Source organism: Vulpes vulpes, chromosome 15 (assembly GCF_048418805.1).
Source record: "Vulpes vulpes isolate BD-2025 chromosome 15, VulVul3, whole genome shotgun sequence".
NCBI classification, from domain to species: Eukaryota; Metazoa; Chordata; class Mammalia; order Carnivora; family Canidae; genus Vulpes; species Vulpes vulpes.
In genome coordinates, this window is record NC_132794.1 from 53,654,102 (window position 1) to 53,672,823 (window position 18,722).

Consider the following 18,722-nt stretch of genomic DNA (forward strand, 5'->3'; position numbering starts at 1 on the left):
GGACAGATCATGAAAAGATTGGCTTACCCTTATGGCTCCTCCTGAGAGCCACAGCAGTACCACTTGTCTCTGCTAAGTGTCCTTGATTCTAACTTGGTCCAGAATTTCAGAAGCATTCATTCCTCTTTCTCCCATGATTAGTCAAGAGAGGATCTATATCCTCAATCCAAACAGGGAGTTGCATGAGAAATTCTGAAAATGAGCATTTTAATTTAAGCTCTTGAATTTGGACAATTGCCTGGAAAGTCTTTCATTTTTTAAATAATCAGAAGAAAAGCCTCAAACATTAGGATATTTTCCTTTCAAAAATTGAAAGAAACAATATCAGGGTGAAATGGCATCACAGTCAACTATGCCTGAGGAGATTTAAATTCATCAGTGCATAGACAACACAATTCACCATCTCCTGCTCAGCAAGAGGGACAGGTGCCATTAAATCTTACAAACTTGGAAGGATAATATTCGTTTCTCTGAAGAGCTGAAATCATTACAGGACTCATTTGCCCCATCTTCCATGATAAAAGCACATTCCTTGCTTTGAGTGCAGAAATTTCACTTCTTTCGCCCTGACCCCTGGGGATTTTTCTTCTCATTCCTCTCCTTCTCCTTCTTTTGCTCTTTAAAGTCCAGTATGTTGAAAATACTTTCCCATTTTTGAAATTACCAAACTTCAACACATTACTAACAACTAAGACACTTACATATGTCTCTCAGGGACACCCACAGGTATATTGTAAATAGTTGTTACAACCATTACATCCTTGAGAGAATTTGTAAAAGACATTCATTCATTTATGCTTTGGATCTACCATTATTGGGTATCCATTGGATAGACCTACCCTCCTCCACTGACGCTGTGCTAAGCTCTACAGTTTAAGATATGAATTTACTGACACAAAATGGGCATGTAATGTTTATTGAATAAGTGCAGTGCCTATTTCCAAAAAGTTTTCCATCTAATGTGGGAGGTAGATTTGTACACAGAATATCATAATACAATTTGATGAGTATTCTAGAATAGGTAGGAATCCCTACAATGAGAGCATAGGAAGCAAGGAACCACGCCTGGGGAAGTTGAAAAAGACACCACAGGCATGGTGTGTAAGTTAGATTTCAAGGAAGGAACAGGTGTTTATAAGGTGGAAAATATGATTGGAAGAAGTGTGTCTGAGGGTGTGTGTGTGTGTGTATGTGTGTGTGTGTGTAGAGAAGTCCTAACACAGGGATTGTAAACAAGGGGAAGAGCATGTGGAAAGGCATGCAGGGCAAAGGAATGTGGTCAGATCTGGAAACCGTGTTTAAGGTCACTAGGATCAAGAAGGTGTCCAGGTGAAGGGTTGAGGGAGAACTCAGAAGAAAGATAAGCGCCACCTTCATTGTAGAGTTGAAGCTTTGCCCTGGGAAACAGATGACAGTCTAGTTAGAGACAAATGTCACATTTAAAAAAAAAAAGGATAATTCTGCCAGTTGGGTGGGGGATAGACTCCAGCTGAAGGGAATCAGTGAGTAGCTCAGAGGCAACTAGGAGGCCATTGCAGCAGTTCAGGTGGAGCTGCCTGAACCAGACCCATAACAGAAGAACTCAGAAGAGGAGCCTAGTTTGGAAAATGTTTCCTGAGGAAGACAGCATAGGCATTGTGACTGAACATACATGGTAGGTAGCAAGTCATTTGGGTTCATGTGTGCAAAGGAATCATCTTGGGGTATAGTGAGTGAAGCATCAAGAGAGAAGGATCCTGGGATCCTGGAAGACCCCTTGAAACAGAGTCCTCATTCCAGGCTTGGATCAGGTACCTCTAGGCCAGTGGTTCTTAAAATTTAGTATCAGAATCACCCAGAAGGCCTGGCAAGCCTCTGATTGAGCAAGTAAGGGGAGAGTCAAAAATTTGCATCCCTAACAAGTTCCAGGTGATGCTGATGCTCCCTCCTTCCTTGGTGCTGCACTTTGAGAAGCAGAGTGCATGACGATGTATTGTACCTATCAGAGGAAAATAGAAGTTATCTTGTTTACTTAAGCCACTGTTCTTTTGGTCTCCTTACACACACAGCTGAACTTTCCAAAATTACAAGGAAAAAGACCCGAAAGACATGGCTTGCCCTATGGGGGTTGGGAGGATACCATCTCCCTTATGAAGACCTACCCTCCTCGAGGGCTTGATTTTGGACTGTCCTTGTGTCCTGCCACCTGCAGCGTTGGCTCACTTCCACGTCACTTAACTAGTATTTCTTGAGTGTAGGTCAAAGATTCCTCCAAAGTTACCATTAGGGAATGGGAGAATGGTGGGCTGGCTAGCTATAGCTGGGATTTCAGGATGTGGAGCTGATTTAGGGAAATCATAGAGTAGTTTCTGAGAGTGTGCTAAACAGAACATTACATTTGCTGTGTACAAAAGTTATCTGCTGGGATAAATAAATTTTTAAATGAGAGATGAAATAAACTTAACATTTTACCTTATTTCGAGAGAACTCTGGAGGTGCCTGCAAGGCACAATCAGTTAAGTGTTGGACTCTTGGTTTCAGCTCAGGATGTGCTCTCAGGGTTGTGATCTCAGGGTTATGAGATCAAGCCCTGCGTTGGGCTCCATGCTCAGAGCAAAATCTGATTAATACTCTCTTTCCAAAAAATTAAAAAATTAAAAAATTAAAAAAAATACTCTCTTTCCTTCGCCTTCTGCCCCTCCCTACTGCACTTTCTCATACACTATCTCAAATAAATCAATCTTTTATAAGAGAGAGAGAGAGAAACCCTGAATCTGTAATATTTTCACTAAGAATTTCTGAAAAGGGATTATACTGTGAAGCACTTACCACCTCCACTGCATCCTTTTGTTCTAAAACCAGGAAATCCTTTATTTGGAAGCATCCCAGGGAATGAGTGTTGTATCAAATACACTTAGGGAAATGCAGCCCTTAAGTTCTTTGTAGAAGAACTTTAGAGCAGTGGATCCCAAAAAGTATTTCAGAGATTGCTGCTGGTCAGTGACCAAGTTATGAATCTACAGCAATATGGAAAACATAAGGACAATGTAGTATTTTACTAAATTTTTTTTCAGCTGAAGAGTGGTCTTTATTTTGAAATTTGTGTTTCCTATGCTTTTAGTGTTAAAATTTTCCTTTTTAGTGAAATGATGGTGATAGGAGAGATAATCATTTTTCAGATATTTGTACATATGTTTTAAATTAAAAGTTGACATCTTTGTACTAGTCCTTTTGTTTTAGCTTAATTGTATCATTCTGTTAGATTCTTTATATCAACTAGTCTGAATCTAACATTTATAGATAAAGGAAGTGATGTCTTGAGGCCAATACAAAGAAAGTGATAATAATTTGTTTATAATCATTTATGTAAACTATATGTATCAGAAAGGGCTATTCCACACTCAGGAACTTCATGGCACCATCTATGGGCATGTCAGTGCCTTTCATAACATTAATTATAATAGGAAGCTGAAGGGTTTGTGTTGTCACAAGCAAAGCATGAAGTGTTTCATGAATTGATGGAAAATTAGAACCAGCAGGATGCCATGTGTCCATTTCAGTATTTTAGTTCTAAGCAAATCCAAGACAGTACATGATTGATTATGATTAATTGTATTTACTTACATAGGTCTTTTTATGGATATTTCCATCTGAACTGAGAAGGGGCAAAAATTAAGCAGACACCTGGGAATTATTTAAGATCACAGCTAAAATTTTCCATTAATCTTTCATGAACATCACCCCATTTATAAAATAATCCTAATGTTAGTTAATCCCTCTGCATTAAAGCTTCTTCACCTGAAAAAAAATGAAAAGATTGGACTAATTTTTTTTCTGAAGTCCTTCCAGCTATAAACTTCAAGGATTGTATGACTTAGAGATAAACTGTGAATAAGGTCCACATTAATTGGAGTCCACTTTCCATATACTTACTCCTTTTTCAGTGATTTACACACTACCAAAGCAAAATAATGCTGAAGACAGGTCAGGTATCTGTTTGGAAATCATAAAGGAAAAGGAAAAACATCTGCAAATAATGTACAAGTTGTACTTAGATATTAAAAGCTATTTTTTTTCAAACTTAAAATTCATTGCATATGTATTCTGAGATGGGGCATCAGTTTTTTTCACATTAAAGAATTATTTTATGAAATATAATATTTACACAGAAGAGAATATTACAAATAATCAGCTTAATGAATTTTCTCAAACTGAAGACACCTGTGTAACCAACTTAGAAATTCCCTCATCAGTGCTACTTCTAGATATCCCTTCCCACTACCCAGGTAACCACTGTTTTGACTCTAACGCCATACATTATTTTTTTTGTTTTTGCACTTTAATCATATCTTGGTTAATGTCAATCATTTTTATTGAAGTATAATTGACATACAATGTTATATTAGTTTTAGGTGTACAACATATTGATTCAACAATTCTATACATTACTCAGTGCTCACCACAGTAAATGTGGAAACTATCTGTTACCATACAATGTTATTAAAATATTATTGACTATATTCCCTGTGCTGTACTTTTCATCTCCAGGACATATTTATTTTATAACTAGAAGTTTGTACCTCTTAATCTCCTTTATTTATTTCACCTATCCCTCCATTTCTTTCCCTCTGTCAACCATCAGTTTCTTCTTTATACTTAAGAGTCTGTTTGCTTTTTGCTGTGTTTGTTTTATTTTTTAGATACCACATATAAGTGAAATCATTTGATATTTAACTTTCTATATCTGAATTACTTCACTTAGTATAAGATCCTCTAGATCAATCCATGTTGTCACAAAAGCCAAGATCTCATTCCTTCTTATGGCTAATATTCCATTGTGTATATATATACCCATTTTCATTATCCATTAATCTATTGATGGACATTTGAGTTGCTTCCATATCTTGCCATTGTAGATAATGATACAACACAGGGCTGCATGTCTTTTTGAATCAGTGTTCTTGTTTTCTTTGGATATATGCCGAGTAGTAAAATTACTGGGTCATGCATGTGGTAATTTTTAATATTTTGAGGAACCCCCCATACTGTTTTCCACTGTTTTCCACAGTGATTGTACCATTTCCCACCAATAGTACACAAGGGTTCTCTTTTCTCCACATCCTCACCAATACTTGTTATTTCTTGTTTTTTTGATACTAGCCATTCTGACTGGTGTGGGCTGATTTGCATTTCCCTAATGGTTAGTGATGTTGAGCATCTTTTCACATGTCTGTTGGCCATCTGAATGTTTTCTCTGGACAGATTTCTATTCAGGCTCTCTGCCCATTTTTAAATTGGATTGCTTGATTTTTTTGGTGTTGAGTTGGGGAAGTGTATAAGTTCTTTATATATTTAGGATATTAACCCTTATTAGATATATCATTTGCAAATATCTTCTCCCATTCACTGGATTGCTTTTTTGCTTTTTGTTTTGTTGATTGTTTCCTTTACTATGCAAATGCTTTTTATTTTGGTATAATCCCAATAGTATTTTTTGCTTTAGTGTCTCTTCCCAAGGAAACCTATCCGTAAATATGTTGCTAAGGCCAATGTCCAAGAGTTACTGCCTATGTTTTCTTGTAGGAGTATTATGGTTTCAGGTCTTACATGTAGGTCTTTGATCTATTTTAATCTATTTAATTTTGTATGTGGGGTAAAAAAATAGTCCAGTTTCATTCTTTTGTATGTAGCTGCCCAGTTTTCCCAACATCGTTTATTGAAAATACTCTTTTCCGCATCACATATTTATGCCGCTTTTGTTGTAATTTAATTGACCATGTGGTGTGGATTTATTTCTGGGCTGTCTCATTCCATTGTCTATACATCTGTATCCATGCCAGGATCATACTATTTTGATTATTGTAGCTTTATAGTATATCTTGAAATCTGGGCTTGTGATACCTCCTCCTTTGTTTTTCTTTCTCAAGATTGCTTTGGCTATTTAAGGTCTTTTGTTGTTCCAAACCCATTTTAGAATTAATTGTTTTAGTTCTGTGAAAAATGTCATCGTTATTTTGATAGGGATTGCACTGAATCTGTAGATTGCTTTGGGTAGTAAGACATTTTTAACAATATTAATTCTTCCAATCCATGAGCTCAGTATGTCCATCTGTTTATTTATATTATTTTGAATTTCTTTCATCTATATCTTATAGTTTCCAGAGTATAGGTCTTTTACCTCTTTGGTAAAACTTATTCCTTGGTATTTGATTCTTTCTGGTGCATTTGTACATGAGATTGCTTTCTTAGTTTCTTTTTTCTGCTACTTCATTATCAGTGTTTAGAAATGTAACATATTTTTTTTTAAGATTTTATGTATTTAATCATGAAAGGCAGAGAGAGAGAGAGAGAGAGAGAGGCACAAGTAGGGGGAGAAGCAAGCTCCATGCAGGGAGCCCAACGCGGGACTTGATCCTGGGTCTCCAGGATCATGCCCTGTACCGAAGGCAGCGCCAAACTGCTGAGCCACCGGAGCTGCCCTATAACAGATTTCTATGTATTAATTTTGTATCACTCAACCTAACTGAATTTGTTTAACAGTTCTAATAGTTTTTTGGTGGAGTCTTTAGGGTTTTCTGTATATAGTATCATGTTATCTGCAAATAGTGACAATAGTACTTCTTCCTTACCAATTTTGATACTCTTTCTTTCTTTCTATCTCTTTTTCTTTTCCTTTTTCTTCTTTTCCTTTCCTCCTCCTCCTCCTCCTCCTCCTCCTCCTCCTCCTCCTCTTCTTCTTCTTCTTCTTCTTCTTCTTCTTCTTCTTCTTCTTCATTATCTGATTGCTGTAACTAGGACTTCCAGTACTATGTTGAATAAAAATGGTGAGACTGGACGTCCTTGTCTTGTTCCCAATCTTATAGGAAATGCTTTCAGTTTTCAACACTGAGTACAATGTTCATTGTGGTTTTTCATATGTGGCCTTTATTATGTTAAGGTTTGTTCCTTCTAAACCTATTTTGTTGTGAGTTTTTATCATGAACAGGTGTTGTATTTTGTCAAATGATCTGTTGAGATGATCATATCATTTTTATCCTTCTTTGTGTTCATGTGATGTATCACATTAATTGATTTGCAAGTATCAAACTGTCCTTGCATCCCTGGAATAAATCCCACTCAATGGTGGTGAATTATTTTTTTTAATGTATTGAATTCAGTTTGCTAATATTTTGTTGAGGATTTTTGCATCTCTGTTCATCAGAGATATCAGCCTGTAGTTTTCTTTTTTGCGTAATGTCTTTCTCTGGTTTTGGTGTCAGGATGATGCTGTCCTTTCAGAATTAATTTGGAAGTTTTCCTTCCTCTCCTATTTTTTTGGACTACTTTGAGAGAATAAGTGTTAATTCTTCTTTAAATGTTCAGTAGAATTCACCTGTGAAGCCATCTGGTCCTAGTCTTTGGTTTGTTGAGAATTTTTTGATTGCCAATTCATTGCTAGTAACTGATCTGTTCAAATTTCCTATTTCTTCCTGATTTAGTTTTAGAAGATTGTATGCATCTAGACATTTATCCATTTCTTCTAGATTGTTCAATTTGTTGGTATACAATTTTTCATAATATTATTCTCTTATAATTCATTGTGTTTCTGTGGTGTTAGTTGTTATTGCTCCTCCTTCATTTTTGATCTTATTTGAGTCCTCTCTCTTTTTTCCTTCAGGAGTCTGGCTAAGGATTTATCAATGTGGTTTATTTTTTCAAGAATCAGCTCTTGGTTTCATTGGTCTTTTCTATTATTTTGTCATCTTTTCATTTATTTCTGCTCTAATTTTTATCATTTCTTTCCTTCCACTAGTTTTGGAATTTGCTTGTTATTTTTCTAGCTCCTTTAGGTGTAAGGTTAAGTTATTTATTTGAGATGTTTCTTGTTTCCTGAGGTACCTATAAACTTCCCTCTTAGAATTACTTTTGCTATATCCTAAAGATTTTGCACCATTGTGTTTTCTTTTCTTTTGTCTTCATGTATTTTTTATTTCCTGTTTGATTTCTTTGCTTAGTATCATGTTGTTTGACTTTCATGTGTTTGCATCTTAGTTATTTTTTGTAATGAATTTCGAGTTTTGCATCATCATGTTCAGAAAAGATGCTTGATATGATTTCAGTCTTCTTAAATTTATTGAGACTTGTTTTGCAGCACAATATATGGAGTATCCTGGAGAATGATTCATGTGTATTTGAAAAGAATGTGTATTCTATTGTTTTTGGATGGAATGTTCTGTATGGACCTATTAGGACCATCTAGTCAAATGTGGCATTTAAAACCAGTTTCCTTATTTACCTATCTATTGATATAAGTGAGGGGTTAAAGTCCCCTACTAATATTGTATTATTGTTGCCCCTCCTCCTCTATTGTTGATTTCTCTTTTTATGTCTGTTACTATTTTCTTTGTGTGTTTAGATGGTCCTATGTTGGGTGCATAGGTATTTACAATTGCTATATCCTCCTGTTGGACTGATCTCTTTATTAACATGTAATGCCCTTTTTGTCTCTTGCTATATCTTTGTTTTAAAGTCTATTTTGGGGCAGCTCTGGTGGCTCAGTGGTTTAGTGCCGCCTTCAGCCGGGAGTGGGATCCTGGAGGCCTGGGATGGAGTCCCACATCGGGCTCCCTGCATGGAGCCTGCTTCTCCCTCTTTCTCCCTCTGCTTGTGTCTCTGCCTCTGTGTGTGTGTGTGTGTCTCATGAAAAAATAAATAAAATCTTTAAAAAAATAAAGTCTATTTTGTCTGATATATTACCCTAGGGATTTTTGGGATTTGGTTTTGTTTTGGTTTTTGGTTTTTGGTTTTTTTTTTGGCTTCCATTTACATGATATAGTTTTCATCCCTTCACTTTTAGTCTGTACATTCCTTTAGGTCTAAAGTAAGTCTCTTGTAGGCAGCATACAGATGGGTCTTGTTTCTCGTTTCTTTTTTTTTTTTTCTTTTTTTTTTTTTTTTTAATCCATTCAGTTAGCTTGTCCTTCAGTTGGAGCATTTGGTCCATTTACATTTAAAGTAGTTAAAGTGGTTGATAAGTATGTACTTACTGCCATTTTTAAAATTGTTTTCTGGTTGTTTTTGTACTTCTTCTCTGTTCCTTTCTTCTCCTCTTGCTCTCTTCCCTTGTGGTTTGATGGCCTTCTTTAGGGTTATGCTTACATTTCTTTCTCTTTATTTTTTATGTATCTATTATAGATTTTTTATTTCAGGTTACCATTAGGTCCCTAAATAACATCTTATATATATAGCAGTGTATATAGTAAGTTGATGGTCACAATTTCAAATGCATTCTAAAAGCACTAGATTTTTTACTCTGTGAGTATCAATTTAATTCACCTTATCTATCCTAGGCTTGGCGCTTGGCACAATCCAAGATCACTTTTCCCATCTTCCTAAGTCTGTATTTCTCAAAATGACCACCTAATCATTGGTGCCTGGAAAGCTTATTGAAAATAAATATTCCTGGGCACTGACCCTTTAGACATTCAGATTTAGTTGAGCTGAGCTGGAGCTTAGGAATCTGCATTTTTAAGAAGTACCCCCAAGGAATTTGCATGTACACTTAAATTTAAAAACCACTTCTCCTAAGTATAAATCATTGTGCTGGGGCATGGTACTTCCAGATACCCAAGCAATAAATGGTAGAAGAGGGTCAGAGATAAGATCAGAGCAGAAGAGAATATTACTCAGGTTCAAATAGTTCCTCTCACTTCATTTGCCAGTGACAAGGAATTAGCTGCTTCTCTTTCACCTCTTGTCTTTTCTGAAAGGTCAACAAACTTTCCACTTAGAGAATCCTCTTCCTGAAAGTAGTTTCAAAGTTAGTGTGGAAGGGTAATGGTGGTGGAGGGAAAGAGAAGTAATAGAGGCTGTGGATTTATTGGGAAAAATAATTGCCTTAATATTTTTCTCAAAAAGTGTATGGAATTTGTGGAAAATAAGATGACTCTGATGTTCACTATATAAACTATCCAGATGAATTGGACTTTTAAGTGTAAGTACATTTCCAACTAAGATGAAAAGCCAGTACACACATGATAGATAATTCAATACAACTTAAAACACATTCATTAGATTTTAAATAAATACAAGAGTTTTAATATGCTTTCAGAACCTTTTCTATTTCCTTCTGTTTTTGAACTTCACTGTATTCTTAAATGTTGATTTTCTTTTTCTTTTAAAATCCAGTCCACGATTGTATACAGAGCACTCTTTCTGCCCTAAGGCTGAGAATGTTCTAGGTGAACTAATCAATCAATTTTTGCCCATTAAGAAAGAGCACTAAAATAAAAAGAGTGCTAACCTTTAGATGGATTCGGTACCGTTTGTTAAATAGGTTTTTTTTCTTTTTTTTTTTTGTTTTGTTTTGTTTTTAATGGCAATACACGAAGAAGAGAAGCAAACTTAAACCTGAAAGGGAGAAAAGCTCCCAGATTCCAGGGAGTTGTTTGACATTTGGGGAAAACTTTTATTCAAATATTGAAGTATTGATTAACCATAGCATCACTTAGTGGTAGTGGTGTTGTTTTAAATTAAGTCTTTCTCGCCCAAGTTAGAAGATATGCACATTTAAAACATAAAGTAAATGCTTTTGCAAAGGAGACTAGGAACATGACATGATGTTCAGCTTAACTGAACACCTAACTCAGCAACAGCTTTTGCACAGTGCTGTTCAAAATGCCTCCCTTCAATTTTCAAACTCTTAGTTATAGAATTGATAGAGTAACTGATTTATTTTGTAGGATGTGAAGCTTCCAACTTGTTATTTCCAAGTTTGGGGTGTTATATGACTGAACCTGTTGATAATGTGTGCTCTTCCAGCCCAGCTGTTAAATTAGAGCAGTTCATGAAGAAAAATGAGATACGATGTTGCATTTCATGAAACACAGGGTGTTTCAGCACAAAGAAAAAATTTTCTTTTCTGTGGAGGGAGATAAAATAAGACATAGTGGTCCAGAGATCTTCAAGTTGTTTAAAGAAAATAATAACGTTTACAACTACAATGTCTTGATTGCCACAGGATTTTTGTTTTGTTTTGTTTATTCAAGTCTATATGGGTGGATGCTTTTCCTTGGCCAAACTTATTCCTAACTTAATAGTGGAATTAAATACAGCAACTGGATTCAGGTTAGAATCCAACTTGGCTTAAACCATTCTATTACTTCAAGCAAGAGAAAACAACGTGTGGATTTACTAAATTAATAGACATACCACAGCTATGTTTAATGTAGTATCATAGTGGCAAACATCAGAAGTCATAGAAAATTAATCCATTTATCTTTTCTTTTTTCAGATTTTTGACCACACAAGCCAACCTTCTCCAAGGTAAGCACCATTATACTCTTCTCTAATTCCTTGAAAAATCCAGTACAATTTTATGGCTTTGAATACATTTTACTTACTGTACTTTACTGTACAGTGTTTCAAAGTCTTGAGTGTAACATTCAAATGGAGCCTAATAATAAAACTAAAATTAGTTTGTTATTATTGGTGTTAGTGATGAGACCACCCTTAAAATATGATTTGATGGCTAGACTAAGCAGTACTTCCCTCAAACCAGAGGGAAGAGGAGGGGGGAGAGAATCTCTGTCTCTGTTTCTCTCTCTCTCTCTCTCTCTCTCTTTTTTTTTTTTTTTTTTTTTTTGCTTGATTAGCTCTTTTATGAGACAGCAGACTCTTCGTCTCTGATGTTTTAGAGACAGAAGGTTTCTTTGTGAGCAGCAGCTGTGGCAGGGCTTGCACCTCTACTAGAGCCTACTTTGGAAAAATTAAAAGCAGAGTGCCCCTCAGCATAGCCCCAGCTCTTCAGCTCAGCTGAGGCCTTCCTGTCCAGGTCCAGCAGGACAGCATTAGCCAAGTTGTTTAACTTTCCAGGAGTATCTGTCAAAAGTAGCAATTGAGGATGCGTTAATCTTATTAAAGAACACAATAGGAATCCTTTTTTTTATTTCATTAGAAAATCAGGATGCATTTGATGTGCACCATCTGGTTTGTGAATACAGGAATAAGTTTTTCAAAAGGGCACATTTCCAAGTTCTATGTTTCATATGCTTCAGAAGGAAAAACCCATAAGCAGCTCTATTTTTAATGAGAGCAATGCTAAAGTTAATAAGATTGGGGTGGATTTCCAGTATGTGCCATTTCTCCTAAACTACATGTGTTTGCAGTACGTTTGGCAGACTTGTCCTGTTTAGAGGCTGGGCTTCCAATTGAAAATTTTAAAGTTCTCCATGTGTTAATTGGAAAATAGAGAGAGGCATTATTGTAGTAGAGCAGCTGGCTCCTTAATTATAGCTCCATCTATCATAAAGACTAGTATTTTAAAATTACCTCCTGTTATTTATTATGTTCGTTTTAGAAATTATAACTTTTCAATCACACAAAAAATCAAGTTAAACTTTACTATGTATTGTGTTTTTTTAAAGCATCTTTTAAGATGCAATCACTATAAACAGGCATAACAAAACAGTGAGAAAATACAGTTTACTCTTGGTACTCTATGTCACATCCTTAAAATATGCTTTTTATTCAAATAAGAGTACAATTCTGGAATGTAGCCATCTCACTACACATTATAGCTTTTGCAGGAACATCTTTAGATCAGAAAAGCTGCTTTAGAGGACTAATTCCTTCAGCTTCCTACATAATTTTAAAAATTCTATATAGTAACAAACATGATTTGTGAAGCAATATGATGCTCTCCTTAACCTCTCAGTAATTGGAGGCATCTTCTGTATGGATTCCACAAGTCCAGCTCAGGCTGATGAAGGAAGCATAATTACATTACAGGCAATCTCATCTAAGGTAATTACAATTGTCGCCATCAATCCAATTAAAGAGGATAACCAGCTCTACTGAGTCAGAGCCATAAAGCTTTCAAACTAAGTCCAGGCTTTGGGATAAGGGCGTGATTGAGGATTTTGAGAATTTTCATTTGCCAAAATACTGTTGCTTATTAAAATAGATAACAATATAGAGAGTGAGGGGTATGGGGTGAAATTGCGTATTGGTAGGTTTTTTTTGTTTTGTTTTGTTTTCATTTGCTAATAGCTTTCTTATTTGTAAGCACAGAAATCAGTGTAGATTCTCAATACCAAAGCTTCAGGCCACACAAAATATTTATGAAAAGATTAAACGGCATCACAACCCTTTAACAGTTCACTGTACACATCTGGCACCTTAATCCTAAATTGGATCTCCATCCTATTGTTCCTTTAGAAACCTGTCTTATTCCACTCAGAGATACGATACATCAGCTCCTGAACTCCATCCCTATCTTTGTACTCTGCGGAAGAAGCTTGCTCGAGTAACGCCTCCCTGAAATCTCTTGCACTATTTTATCTGGGGTCAGTGTGGGTGGCAATATCAAATATTGCTAAGAATTATAGAGGCATGATGGCAAGTGGATATGATGCCCTCCTTAAAGACTTCACCTCTGTCTGTGTGGCCAGACCAGAATATAAGCTTTCGATACAGGACGCAGAGAACAAGGAATGATGTCACTCACTATGACTAAAATTTAGAAACGGCCCAAGAGAGATTGTATGCATGCACTGGATGATATACTGCATGAAGATACTGGTGTTTTCTTTATGTTTCTTCAGTTTGAAGAGATGTAGGAGATAAATTTCTTAGTCAGGGGGTGGGAGGGGAGAATTTTCCATCTAAGATCAATGGTTCCCTTAGTCACCACTCGGCATTCTTTCAGCATTTCACACCCTGGTTTTTCTATTTTATATCCAGAACCATCTACCTACTTGATCATTTCCTTCTTATATATTTTCATGCTCTCCCATGGCCACCTGCACTCCATGCCACTCTTGGACGCCTCTTTTCTTTGTCCATGTAGAGAACTCCAACCTGCTTTTGAACTTACCTTCAGGGACCAATTCACAATGGACATGGAAGAGGGGCCAGAGAAAGGACTAGGTAGAAAGAGAGCTGAGCTCAGTTTTCTGTTTCTCTACTAATCAGCTCTGTGACACTGAACAAGCCACAAAGCTAGCTGAGTCCCAGTTTCCTCATCTGTAAAATTAAGCTGTTAACTCCTGTCCTGCCAACCTCATTTTAAAGAGGATCTCAAATGAAATTATAAATGTGGGGAAAGTCCTTCATAACATATACATACAAATGTGAGGGATTTTATATATGTATTTTATTATTCAGCCCACTCCACTCTGGTCATTTCCTTCTGTTGATTCCTTCAGCCTTTGCAATTGAAGTGGTACATTTTAAAATGCCCTACTTTGTTATTCCTTGGTTTATTGTTTCTGCACTTTGCATTTCCCGTTGAGTGTTTAAGAAACCCAAAGGCTGGCACCATGTTACTTACTTCTTTTCTGTTTTTCCTAACATTTAATTTGTTCTCTGACTGCCTGCCACTGGATGATTTGTTGAGATACTGTATAGTGTTTGTTCTCTCCTTGGTTTTCCTCCCATCACTGCAAGTACACAGCCCAGCTTGGGCCTGAAAAATTGTGCTACGGTATCATACAATAAGAATGAAAAGGGTCAGGGTAGAAACAGAAGGCCAGAGGCCCTCTCCATTGCTCTGACAATGAATAAGACCATGGGCAGATGCTAAAAGATGGAGAGGAGGAAGCTTCAGTGATAACTGAGGTTAGATTTCTCACCTGTCTAGTAACAGGAACCAAATTAATTTGATTTTTGACAAATGAAGAAATGAGAAATTTTGTGCACATCGAAGTTTTTGCACTAAAGCTTTACAAAAGAAATGATCAACATATAATTGTTATTATAGGATGTAATTCCTAGGAAGATTTAGAACCCATCTGGTCACATAAAAACAAAACCTTGAGAGAACAATAGAGCCTAGAAAATCTTGAGCTACTTAACTTCTTAGGAGTAGAGGTGATTTATACCATCCCTTCTGCTATATTCTGTTGGTCACACAGGCCAACTCTAATACAGTGTGGCGGGGAACTACACAAGGACACAAATATCAAGAAGCAGGCTATGTTGGAGGCTGCCTTCACATCTACTGTGATTTTTGCTTCCTTTATCTGCAGATGTTTCAAGGAAACCCAGTGTCCCCATGATTGTGGTTTGAATGTGATCAAGAATGTAATTTCTTTTTTTTAAATAATAAATTTATTTTTTATTGGTGCTCAATTTGCCAACATACAGAATAACACCCAGTGCTCATCCCGTCAAGTGCCCCCCTCCGTGGCCATCACCCATTCATCCCCACCCCCCGCCCTCCTCCCCTTCCACCACCCCTAGTTCGTTTCCCAGAGTTAGGAGTCTTTATGTTCTGTCTCTCTTTCTGATATTTCCTACCTATTTCTTCTCCCTTCCCTTCTATTCCCTTTCACTATTATTTATATTCCCCAAATGAATGAGAACGTATAATGTTTGTCCTTCTCCGATTGAAATGAGTCAATTGGAGAAGAATGTAATTTCTTGAGGGAGTGGTGCTATCGCCGCTGTCGCAAAAAAAAAAAAAAAAAAAAGAATGATTTCTTGGTTAGATAATGATGTGATATCCATTTATTTGACTAACCTCTTACCTACCCTTGAACATGTGAACTATTGAAACAAAAGGCTGCTGGTGATCCTCACTGGAATTCTCAAGGCCTAGCAATGAATCATATGTCCAACTCAAACTTCTGAAGGTAGATTCCGGCAATGGAAAGATCACTAAGCATAGAGTGTGGGATCTGGGCTCTGATACTATTCTTGCTACTGAGTTGTACCATGACCTCTGTTTTCCCATCTCTAAAATCTGAGAGTCAATGGAAAAGATCTATGTTGTACCATCTGGAGCTAAAATATGTACAATTCTAAGACTCAGAATTCTTTAAATCAAGTGCTAAGGATCACATCAAATGTTTTTGGTGAAGATGAGGTCAAGGGTCCTGGAATATGTTTTGTTGACTTGAGGAAAGTAAGACCTTCTTTTTATTTTATTTTAAATATGAAAATCATATATTTAGTCACTACCACATCCTTTAATTGACTCCCAAAATGGTCTTTCCAGCATGCCATTTTGGAGTTGACTGGCATGGATAGATCATAGATCGTCAAACTAACGAACAACCTTAAAAATTTCCTGCTCTCTCAATTTATAGTTCTAGAAGCTGAGGCTCAGAAAGGTTAAGGTACTGTCCTAAGGTGACAAAACAAATTAGTGGCAGCAGTCGATTGCAATAAGGAATGTCTGAATCTTTGTCCTTTTCTACACATCGACTATACCAAGCAGTGGTTGTATTTACTCTATTTACTATGTTTCTCTATTTAGTATAAGTAAATATATGCTTCTCTTGTATTTAAACAAACACACATGTTTAGAAGTAGAGAATTATTGGTTTCCAGGGGAAAGTGCCAATGTGTTTAAGAAAATATTTTCTTAAAAAAAAAAAAAGAAAATATTTTCAGTGAATAGTACATGCTTCATTACAATATAGTTCCCAGGCAGCCTGGGTGGCTCAGCGGTTTAGCGCCACCTTCAGCCCAGGGCATGATCCTGGAGACCCAGGATCGAAGCCCACGAGGGGCTCTCTGCATGGAGCCTGCTTCTTCCTCTGCCTGTGTCTCTGCCTCTCTCTCTCTCTCTCTCTCTCTCTCTCTGCTCTCTCATGAATAAATAAATAAAATCTTAAAAAATATATATATAGTTCCCAATTTTGTGAATCTTGCAAATGAGAAATCTTATTCTTATGAGAAGAAGCTTCTCTGGAGAACCATGCAATATGGGTTTTGGATGGGTCTATTTATCTTGACACATTTGGTATTGATAAAGCATTGGGAGGGGTTCACTGGCATTTCTTTCAGGCCAGAGAAGCTGGTGGAAGATGAGTGGTGGCTCTGCAGACAAGCAGGAGGCCTCAGGAGAATATGTCAGGCTTATGCTGGGCTTCTGCCAAACATTTCTCTGGCGACTTTGTTTTCCTCTCTTCTCTTTGTCCCTTTCTTATCTCTTATTGGGGCTCTTTGTACTGTCTTTGATATAACTGAGGTCATAATTTGGCCTCAGAGAGTGTACTATGGTCTCCGTTCTCAAGATTTTTATTTAAAAGTTTTCCAGCTTACATGTAAACAAAGATTCTGTTCTTTTCACAGTCAAGATAATATTATTATGGAATGGCTCATTTGTGTGCCAAATGGGAGTAGACTTGGATTCTCTTCCATTTTCTTAAAGGGGCTTCATCATAATTTACTTTCTTCAATGATTTACAAGATGTAGAAACCTTTAATCCATAGATTATTGATTCATAAATTGCCCTTCCTTCTGCTCTATCACTAGCAATTATCTTTCCTAGACTAATCTAAATGACCTAGTAATGACCAAGAATTAGACTAATTATATGTACTAGGTAGGATTAGTTTTACTTGTAGAGGAATTTCCACCCACCCACAGACTTCAGCAATAAAATATGAAGTCTCTCCCTCCTTACTTCCACTGGAAAGTGAAGACAGTTCTACAATATCTGATTTTCTAGACTTCCATTAAAATTGCAAAGTTACTGGCTATTATCTGGAAGGAAAAAGACCACTTTTGGGATTTTTCTCCATTATTCTCTTCATAATTCCCACAGTTCTCTTCATTTTTTCACAAATTAAATATCAGTGTGTCGAATACTTACAAGCATCAAATAACCTCCTATGTCTGGGTATGAAATATATATATCGATCCTGGAGACCCGGGATCGAATCCCACATCAGGCTCCCGGTGCATGGAGCCTGCTTCTCCCTCCGCCTGTGTCTCTGCCTCTCTCTCTCTCTCTGTGACTATCATAAATAAATTAAAAAAAATAAAAAATAAAAAAAAAAAGGGATCCCTGGGTGGTGCAGCGGTTTGGCGCCTGCCTTTGGCCCAGGGCGCGATCCTGGAGACCCGGGATCGAATCCCACATCAGGCTCCCGGTGCATGGAGCCTGCTTCTCCCTCCGCCTGTGTCTCTGCCTCTCTCTCTCTCTCTGTGACTATCATAAATAAATTAAAAAAAATAAAAAATAAAAAATGAAATATATATATATACACACTTATTATTATTATGAAATACACACACACACACACTTATTACCTGTAATGTATATTATTTACAAAGTCTAGGTGTATTTAACTCAGATAAGATTTTTTCTGGTTTCCTAATCAACAAAATGTCTCAATTTTCCCCCTACTCAAAAAACAAAACAAAACAAACAAAAAAAAAAACAATGTTTTACTTATCTGATGTATATATTTCTTAACCATACTGTCAGTAGCTTGTGTGTTTCTGGTACAACTAAATGAACATTTGTATGTTGAATCCTTTTCCTTTTGAATTCCATTGTAATCCCTAGTAATTTCCTAAAGGAAAAACTATAAATTGTGTGAAAATAATCATAAACACATTTACTTCTAGAACTATTACAGAACACCCTGCTTTTGGTGAGTTTGTATTCATATATTTTATTCTGGTCCATGCTTTTAAAAGAAAAACTAGAGAAATAGTTAAGGATTTGGTGTATTCCTCCTATAGCCATCAGATTCAAATAAACACTAAATGCAATAGTTTAACATTGTATTGTGAATTTTCACTGATGTCAGACCTTGAAATGTTAAGTAGTCACACTAGTTGTGCTGACTCAGATTGTGTAACAAACCGAAGACTGGAGCAGCAATAAGATTAGTGGCTTTACCTTATGCATCTCTATTATCCACACCGTCCATTACATAGAGCTTAATAAATAAAACTTTAAATGAATGAAATAAGCAGGTATAGATGGAGGGATGGTATACCGTACTCCAAAAGAAAATAA

The 18,722-nt window shown here is 36.4% G+C and overlaps 1 protein-coding gene across 12 annotated transcripts in view; it reads left to right on the forward strand.

The window, feature by feature from the left end:
* Window positions 1–18,722, forward strand: part of SEMA6D (semaphorin 6D) — a 568,415-nt gene that overhangs the window by 385,518 nt on the left and 164,175 nt on the right. For all 12 annotated transcript variants that reach the window (XM_072738455.1, XM_072738427.1, XM_072738431.1 and 9 more), the window contains one exon: window positions 11,252–11,283. The gene's annotated coding sequence lies outside the window, so the exon portion shown is untranslated. The remainder of the gene's footprint in view (window positions 1–11,251; window positions 11,284–18,722) is intronic.